Raw genomic sequence first — 10,191 nt, 5'->3', positions numbered from 1 at the left:
TTATTCCCAAAGCAAGAGGTGGAAAGGAAGGGAAGACATGAGATAATGATGAGAATGTGTAGGGGTGGGCTTCTTCAGGATGTTTAGAATTGTTTCAAGATAATTCACATGATTTGTCTACCAAAGGGATCACTCCCTGTCCCCTTCCCCTCCAAAAGGCCTAAAACATTCATTATAGGTCAACACCTGGCTAGCAGCAAACATATGAAGGGCATTGTTTCTTCCACAGATTTTAGAAAGCATAGGTTTGCAGCATGTTAGAGGTAGAGGGACCCTTGGGAATCGTCCCGTCCAGTTCCTTTACTTTACAGAGGAGAAAACCAAGACCAAGAGAGATGAAGTGACTTAACCCAAAATCCATGGCTAGTTAATGGTAGAACTGGGAAGAACTCCATTCTGACTATCCAGTGCTCTTATCATAGGCATACGTGTTAAAGCTGTAATCTCAGTAAATGACTGCTGAGCTCTGCTACAGGCAGCATCACATCAATGATTGGTTTGACACTTATGGGACAAGTCCCCAGTGCACTATTCCATGGTTGTGTCCTTCATACCTACCAGTCATCCTAGAAATGTTTACTCACTGTTTGCCAAGAATGGTGCCCAACTAGAAGGCAGATGCAAATCCATCACTAATAATGGGAAAATGATTTACAGAACAGAGCCAGCTGACAATGGATGATTGCTAGTGTCATCTTCACATAGAAGACCACTAATAGTAATATCAATCGTAATCATAGCTAGCAATTTTAAAGCATTTTAAGATTTGTAAAGTGCTTCACAAATATTTTCTAAGTTTATCTTCACAATAACCCTGGGAGGTTGGTGATATTATCATCCTCATTTCACAGATAAGGAAACTGCAGCCAATAGAGTTTAAAGTGACCTCTCCAGGGTCACACATCTAATTAGTGTCTAATGCTAGATTTGAATTCAGGTTTTCTCAACTCCAGGTCTACTGCTTTGTCCCTTGCGCCCCCCTAGCCGCCTTGGCTAAATCACTTCACCATACCCCATTGGCATGGTGCTCATACCAATTGAGTTAACCAGTCAAACACTGTAGTTACAATTTTTTCACATATCTATTGAGCCGCAAGTGGAAAAGACATTTCACAGGGGAGTCAGGAAGCCTGACTTTTAGTTCTGGCTCTACTATTAGCTAACTGTGTGATTTGTGACAAGTCACTTCATTTCTGGGTCTCTGTTTCCTCATCTATAAAATGAAAAGATTGGACTAGGTCTCTTAAATCCCTTCTAGTTCTCAAACCTGTGTCCCTATTATTAATTTTTGTTGTTTTTCTGTCATTTTTCAGTCATATCTGACTCTTTGTGACCCCATTTAGGGTTTTCTTGGCAAAGACACCGGAGTGGTTTGCCATTTCTTTCTCCAGCTCATTTTCTTTTTTTTTTTTTTTTAACAGATGAGGAACTGAGGCAAAGAGGGTTAAGTGACTTGCCCAGGATCACACAGTTAGTAAGTGTCTGAGGCTGGATTTGAACTCATTAAGATGACTCTTCCTGACTCCAGGCCAGCACTCTATCCACTGAGCCACCAAGCTGCCCCCTATTATCAATCACCACAATAAAAGAAAGAAAGAAATCTGTAAGAAATCTGTCCAGCCAAGGTATACCAGTCTACTTGTCCTAGCCAGGATCAGCTCTATTCATAGGGCCAGCTTTGAATAGGATCCAATTTGTTTGGCTTATTATTCTTCATACTGCTCTTCATAAGAAAGGCTCCATTTCCTACTTCCATGGCTTTGCACTGGCTGTCTCCCATGCCGGAAATGCACTCTCTCTTCCCTCCCACCCTGTTAAAATACCTACTTTTCCCAAAAGTTTAGCTCCAGCATCACTATCTATGGGAACCCTTTTCTGATCCCTTTAGTTATAGAGCATGCACCGACATCTTGTATTAATCTCATCTATACTTCTCATGTCTTCCTTGTCTACTCTGTAAGCTTCTCAAGGGCAAGAGTTGTTTTGCTTCCACATTTGTATCTCAAGGGCCTTACACAGTACCTGATATGTAACAAACTCTTAATACATATTTGCTGATTGATTATGATTATGATAAATACTTGTTGAGCTAAACCATCAGTTATCTATACCAGGTGTGTCAAACTCACATGGAAACAGAGAACACTAAATAATACAGATTGATCCTCACAGGACATGTATTGACTTAGAAAATCACATGTACATCTATGTTTTATTGTATTTTTATTTATTTTGTTAAATATTTCCCAATTACATTTTAATCTGGTTCAAGCAGCCCTCAGGAGCGTCATGGGTTACATGCAGTCCATGGGCTGTCTGTTTGATAACCTCTGATTTAGACTGTTCTGGAAAGAGGACCACACCTGAACTATGTTGGGCAGCAATGATATTGCCCCTAATTTAAGAACATTGTCTGAAATGAGATTCCAGCTTCAAATTCTAATGTTCTAAGTACACAGCCAGAAAGTTTTTCCTGATATATCACATTCCACTCCCTTGAAGTAGGTTAGAAGTCTAAGAGTACAGGCCCCAGCCTCTGAAACACAAGAAGATCAGAGCATCTTGGTTAAATGTCATGTGGGTAATTACACTCTCCCGACCTGTAACTCTCTCCTATAATTTGTTTTCTTTCCCTAGAGGTCAGCAGTTGGGCAGCGCTGCCACAATATGCTCCCATGAAGTTTCTAAAGGATGAGCTATAAGGGATTGGATTTATAGAAGAAAAGTTCTCAGATCTTGGATCTAATAACAAGAGCTCCTGTAATTAGAAAGGACCCTTTCGTCTGGAATAGCTCTGAGTATTTTATAAAAAAATGAAGCATTTGATTCCAAGGTGCTGAGTGTTATATTATCCACCCTGGAGGTCACTGGGGGTAACCAATGGGTCAAGACCATGGCCATGCCAGTCTTATCACAGTTTAGGTTCTTGAAACTCATATTGGCATAGCAACCCCTCTACTCTTTCCATGTTCTATGCTCTAGCAGGCTAGACTACCTGCCATTCCATGAACCTGAACAGAATTTTCCTACCCTTTATTCTTTTTTTTTGCTAATTTCATTCCCTCTGCTCTTCTCCCATAGATCTGAAATCTTACTTGCCAATCAAGGATGATTTTAAAAGCTATCTGTTGGGGCAGCTAGGTGACACAGTGGATAGAGCATCAGCTCTGGAGTCAGAAGGACCTGAGTTCAAGTCTGACCTCAAACACTTACTACTTACTTACTACAAATACTTACTAGCTATGTGTTCCTGGACAAGTCACTTAACCCCAACTGTCTTGCCAAACAAAAAAAAAAAAAAACAAAAAAAGACTGTAAAAGCTATCTCTTCCAGGTACCTATCTTTTATCCTCTCAGCCAAAAGTGGTACCTCTCTCCCAAAACTCTCATAGCACCTTCACAGTCTACTTAATATTATATAGGGTGTTTCAAAAGGCTTAGGGTAATTTTTAAACTGCTCTAAGGGAAGACCAAACATGTCTGAAAGGGGCTGAGGGATTGAGCTCAGTGCAGGGGTGCAGGGCCTGCTGAAGGCCTGCTGCCTCTTCCTGCCCCAAAGCTACAGGGGGGATAAAAGGCAGGGACTCTCATGAGATCTCCCAAATTCCCCCCCAAACAACTTTAAAATAACACCCTAAAATGAATTCTCAAGCTGCAGAACCCACAAAACAATGGACTGAAACAGTTTTCCAACACAAGACAACTTAGTAGGTCTGCAGAAAGTCTGTCTCACTGGAGTGAGAGTGGAGTGCAGTTCAGTACAGGCAATGTCCCAGCAAGATGGCAGCAGGCCTTGGGGGTGACTGAATTGGCAGCAGCTTCTAGAGCTCTTACCCCATGGATAGTAAGGGAATTAGATAACTGGTCAGAAGGAAACTGAAGGCATCCTTTTGCTGGCTTTAGGTATAGGACTTGGTTGCATTGCCCATACGTGGATCTAGGTCACAATCCTAGGTCTCAGTCCTAGGATGAGGAGGAGCACTAGCACACCAGAGCTTGCAGCCTCAGGAAAACAGGAACCCTGATCACAGTTCAAGGCCAGAAAAGAGTGCTTTTGGTCACTCACACACCAGGGCACAGGCCAGGAGAGTAAGTAAACACCTCTCTCCTTAGATCATACCACCTTGGAAGAACTGAAAATTTACAGAAGCCCAGAACTAACTCTGAAGAAAGCTGCAAAAAAAACAAAAACAAAAACAAAACAAAAAAAACCCCTGAAACTTGAGACAATGCCCTTGCACCCCAGGAGTAGAGCCCAATTTTAACATAAAGTTAAAAGTCAAGAAATAGGCTGGGGAAATGATCAAACAGCAAAGAAGAACCTGACAATAAACAGTTACTATGGTGACAGGGAAAATCAAAACACAAACTCAGAAGACAACAAAGTCAAAACTGCTACATTCAAAGCCTCAGTGAAAAATGTAAATTGGTCTCAGGCCCAAAAAGAATTCCTGGAAGCACTCCAAATGGATTTTAAAAGTAAAATAAGAGAAGTAGAGGAAAAATTGGGAAAAGAAATGAGAGTAATGCAAGAAAATAATGAAAAAAGAGTCAACAGTTTGGTAAAGGAAATACCAAAAAAATACTGAAGAAAATGACACCTTAAAAAAAACAGAACAGGCCAAATGGTAAAAGAGGCACAAAAATCCACTGAAGAGAACTCCTTAAAAAGAAGAATTGGTCACATGGAAAAATATGTACACAAATCCACTGAAGAAAATAATTCCTTTAAAATTAGAATTGGGCAAGGGAAAGCTAATGACTCCATGAGGCATCAAGAAACAATAAGAAAAAATCAAAAGAAAGAAAAATAGAAATACCTCATCAGAAAAACAACTGATATGGAAAATAGATTGAGGAGAGATAATTTAAGAATTATTGAACTAATTGAAGACTATGATCAATAAAAGAGCCTAGGCATCATCTTTCAAGAAATTATTGAGGAAAAACTTCCCTAATATCCTAGAACCAAACAGAAATTGAAAGAATCCACTGATCACCTCCTGAAAGAGATTCCAAAATGAAAACTCCCTGAAACATTATAGCCAAATTCCAGAGTTCTCAGATCAATGAGAAAATATTGCAAGCAGCAAAAAGAAACAATTCAAATGTCATGGTGCCACAGTCAGAATAACACAAGACTGAGCAATTTCTACATTAAAGGATCAGAGGCCTTGGAATATGATATTCTGGAAGGCAAAAGGAGCTAGGATTACAACTAAGAATCACCTACCTAATGAAACTGAGTATAATTCTTCAGTGGTAGGGAATAGATATTCAATGAAATAGAGGACTTGCAAGCATTCCTAATGAAAAGACCAGAACTGAATAGAAAACTTGAAGGTGTGAGTTGAATATAATAGGATGACATTTTAAAAAAAAATAAAATTAAGAGGCGAGAAAGAGGAATAAGTTGGGAGAAGGGACAGGTAGAATGGGGTAAATTATCCTCCATAAAAGAGATGTGAAAGAGCTTTTACAGTGGAGGAGAAGATGGGAGAACTGAGAGGGAGCACTTGAACCCTACTTTCATCAGAATTGGCTGAAAGAAGGAATAACATACATGCTCAGTTGGATATAGAAATCTATCTTACCCTATAGGAAAGTAGGAGGGGAAGGGAATAAGAGAAGGAGGGTCCGATAGAAGGGAGGGTGAATTAGGAAGGTGGTAGTCAGTAGCAAAACACTTTTGAAGATGGACAGGGTGAAAGAAGAGAGTGTAGGATAAAGAGGTGGAAAAATCAGATGGAGGGAAATATACAGTTATCATAACTGAAATTTTTTTACAGCATTTCTCTGATAAATATACAGAGAACTGAGTAAAATTTATAAGAATACAAGTCATTCCCAATTGATAAACGGTCAAAGGATATGAAGAGGCAGTTTGCATATGAAGTAGTCAAAGCTATCTAGTCATATGAAAAAATGCTCTAAATCACTATTGATTAGAGAAATGCAAATTAAAACAACTCCGAGGTACCAACCCACATTTATCAGATTGGCTAATAGGGCAGAAAAGGAAAACAACAAATGTTGAAGAGAATATGGGGAAATTGAGACACTAATATACTATTGGTGGAGTTGTGAACTGATTCAACCATTCTAGAGAGCAATTTGGAACTATGCCCAAAGGGCTATAAAACTATGCATACTCCTTGATGCAGAAATACCACTACTAGGTCTGGATCACAAAGAGATAAAAAACAAAAAGGAAAAGGACACAAATGTACAAAACTATATATAGTAGCTCTTTTAGTAGTAGCAAAGAATTGGATATTGAGGGGATAGCCATCATTTGTGGAATGGCTGAAGAAGTTGTGGTGTGTGATTGTAATGGGAATACTATTGTGCTGTAAGAAATGATGAGCAGGATACTCACAGAAAAACTGAAAGACTTAACACGAACTAACGCAAAGTAAAATGAGTAAAACCAGGAGAACGTTGTACATAGTAACAGCAATATCGGATAAAGATCAACTGTGAATGACTTAGCTATATTCAGCAATACAATGATTCAAGACAATTCCAAAGGACTTGTGATAAAAAAAATGTTATCCACCTTCAGGGAGAGAAGTGATGGAGTCCGAATACATATCAAAACATACTTTTTTTTTCAGCCAAAGACAAGGTTTATTAGAACATCCACCATATTGGACAGACTCTTAAGGAGTCTGAACATTAGTGAGCTATTGGCTAGATTGTAAGAATCTGAGAAGTGGCTAGATTTTAAGAATCTGAGCACCTTAATAGACACAAGATGGACCTTATATACAGAAAGACTATGGGAGGGATCTAGGAGTGGCCAAGTAGTCTATGAGGTAATAGAATTCCAGGGACCTGGACCATGTGGCCAAGGGAGAATGCAGCCTAGATAGGATTAAAGGTGGAAAGTGGCCTGGGGCCACAGGGAGGTAAAACAGTGGAGGGCTAGGCTAGGTTAAGGGTAACAGAATTGGGAGATTGGGTGTAGCCACAATGAAAGGCCAGTTGATGAGATTATAGCCTCAGGCAAACAGATGTGGCCAGATGGGAAAGTCCAGGGTTTTTCCTTTTTGGGCTCTAGATCCCATTCTCATCATCCCCCCCTCAAACAAATGGGACCCAAATTCTTTTGGGGTAAGGCGCCAAGGTCTTGGCTTCTGAAACTGCCTTTTGCTGGCAAGGGGCATAGAGCCATCCCTGCCTCGAGGGTGTCCCAAAGAGGAGGTTGACTGGAACCAAGCACAGGCTGCATCCAGGGAATGATGGGGGGGATATTGGCTGGTACCCGCTGTTTGCTACCAACTGTAAGTGAATGGCCTGTAGTCTGGAAGACACAAATCTGACAGAAAAGACTGCAGGGGTCCAGACATGATAGGATAAAACATCCTTAGCTCTGTTTGGATTCAGGTAATTCAGTTTTCCAATCATGCTGTATCAAATCTACCTCATAGCCAGACTCAGGAATAGCCAGGTGGGCAACATTTCTTTTCAAAGGAACATAATGGGGAAACTGAGCCAGGAGGATCCCATCTTAGACTGAGACCAAAATTGTCCTCTCAGCTTTTCCCAATGATGACTTCCCACCAATATCACATTCTCTCCGAGTAGCTTGTGGCATTTCTCAGATGGTGGATTATTGATTTATCGATGGATTATTATGATCCATTAGACAACTCAAAATAAAATCATGAGCTTTCTTACCTCAAACAGCAAGTTTCACTAATCACAGTTTAGGAAAAACTTTTCCAGGATTTATACCTCAAACTTAAATTTCCTGGTGTAAAAAGTCAATCATTAGAGATTTCTATACACTTGCAAATTCTCAGCAAGCCATAACCCAAACAAACTTTTTGGCTGATTTACACATTAAGACAATAACCAACAATAGCCAAATTATTTTAGCGGTAATCAAATTATGAAAAGTTGCTTGATATAACTGATACAAAAAGATCACCAATTTGAAACTTGAAACAAACTCATTATCTCAATTGAAGGTGACTTCAATCTTGTTAAATTCATTTCCAAATTACTTTACATAGAGAATCAAAATCTCATCATTAACAGTTAAAACTACAAATTTAAAAGAGCGTGCTTACCCAAGTTCAGAAGCTGGCTAGCTTCTTTACCTTGAGCAGGATGTGCTGAACCTGGGTGATGCTTCCAGGCAAAGGTTGCCCCAGGGCCCAAGGCCATTGCCAGTGGGACCCACACTGTAGCTGCTGCCCCTCCCCCCTCCTTCCTTTCCCCAGGTGGAGGGAGGCAAAATCAAAGGTGAAGGGGAAAGCGTGAAACTCTTCTCCAATGAGAGGCCTTAACAGATACCCTCTTGACTCAAGGGAAGGGAGTGACCAGGGTTGTAAGGAGGTGTTTCAAAACTCCTTAATGATTAATCATAAAACCTCCAGAATCTTCCAAAATATTTTTAGCTGTTCTAACTTTTCCCTGTAACCTCCATGAAGGAGGATTCAGGGGTGTATAGGGAAGGGAGTAAGTAAGCCTCGGGGAACCAAAAAGCACCTGCAGTTTTCCCTAATTCCTTAACACCCAGAAAATTGACAGAATTGGGCATACACTTCTGGATAGGGCATCTGTCCTTGTCCTCTATGCTGTGGAAGTGATGGGGTTGGGATCTGGGCCCCAGAAAGGAAAAACCCTGGACTTTCCCTCATGGTCAAATCTCTGGTGTTCCCCTGAAGCTATAATCCTATCAACTGGCCTTTCACTGTGGACCTCCCTATGGCCCCAGGCCATTTCTCCATTCTGCCTTGGCCATGTGGTCCAGGTCCCTGGAATTCTATCACCTCATGGACTACTTGGCCAGTCCTAGATCCCTCCCACAGTCTTTCTGTATATAAGGTCCATCTTGTCTCCATTAAGATGCTCTGATTCTTAGAATCTAGCCAATAGCCCATAGATGCTCAGATTCCTTAAGAGTCTAGTGAATCTTCAATAAACCTTGTTTTTGGCTGCAAGAAGGCTTGGGTCTAATTCTTTCAGGCAGGACCCACATGTCATGATCTTGGGGTTCCAGGACCCCTGACCTCTAGACCTCATCATATGGTTCCCTGCACCGGGAAAAACTGCCTATACTAAGCTCTTCACCAGCCAGGGCTGGAAGGTAAGTAAGCCTCCCCTTTTCCCCTAATCCCTTTTTTTTTTTTTTTTAACCCTTCGATTGGGTGGATTTCCAAGCAACTAGAAAGGCTTGGCTTGGAAGTGCTTTTCGGGCCTGACCTCTCGGTCTTATTAGGTCAGACAGCTACAAGGTTGTCTTGAACTCAGCCTGATGCTCTCAGGCTCTCGGTCCAGTGGTTCTGTTCAAGACCATGGACGTGGGCAGAATCTTAGGCCCAATCCTGTCAATTCTCTCAACGCCAGGGACTTGGGAAAACTTAATGTACTTCTTTGGGTTTTTAACTTTTTTGTCTGTTTCTGGAGTCTTATTCCTAAATCTTCTATTAAGGAGGGAAGGACTTCCAGTCCCCACACCCGAAAAGGATCAATCCTCTTCAATTCCTGAAGATTCACCTTTGGGCTGTCTTTTATGAAATTGGGGAATATTTAGGTTCTCTAAAGAACTAAAAAAGACAAGGCTGGTGTTCTTTTGCAACACCATTTGGCCTCAGTATCACCTGGAAAATTATGAGGCGTGGCCCGTTTTTGGGACATTACAGCAAAATATGCTCTCGGAGTTAAAACGATATTGTAGCAGAGAAGGAAAATGGGTGGAGATTGCCTACATAATGACTTTTGTCAAACTTTCTCAGGATCCCATTCTCAGAAAAGATTGTAGGATGCTCATAGCTAGAGCTACCCCACAAATGGGGAATGGGGATCAACTAGACTTTTTGGACGACCCTCTTTTTATGGCTCCCAGGGCTATAGCACCTCCCCAGTCCCTATCCCCTCCCTATTCTCCCCATTTTCCTTTGGCCCCCCCTGTTTCCCATCCCCCTCCTTCCTTGCCTAACCCCTCTTTCCCTTGCTTTTCCTCCCCTTTTCCTCCATTCCAACCCCCTTCCCAACCTGCAATTTCTCCTCAGACCCCTGCTCAGGTTTTGGCAACACCTCCTCCCCAGGCCATTTACCCAGAGGCAAGGACCACCCAGACCTTGGCCTCAGCCCCAGCCTCAGTGGCATCTACTCCCTTGATCCCTCCCCCTCTTCCAGTGCCAGCCGGATCCCCTGGCTTTGTGGTCCAGTCCAGTT

Source organism: Vombatus ursinus, unplaced genomic scaffold (genome assembly GCF_900497805.2).
Source record: "Vombatus ursinus unplaced genomic scaffold, bare-nosed wombat genome assembly UNPS02014789.1, whole genome shotgun sequence".
NCBI classification, from domain to species: domain Eukaryota; kingdom Metazoa; phylum Chordata; class Mammalia; order Diprotodontia; family Vombatidae; genus Vombatus; species Vombatus ursinus.
The sequence above is the reverse complement of the archived record's forward strand: the minus strand, read 5'-3'. Positions refer to the sequence as shown.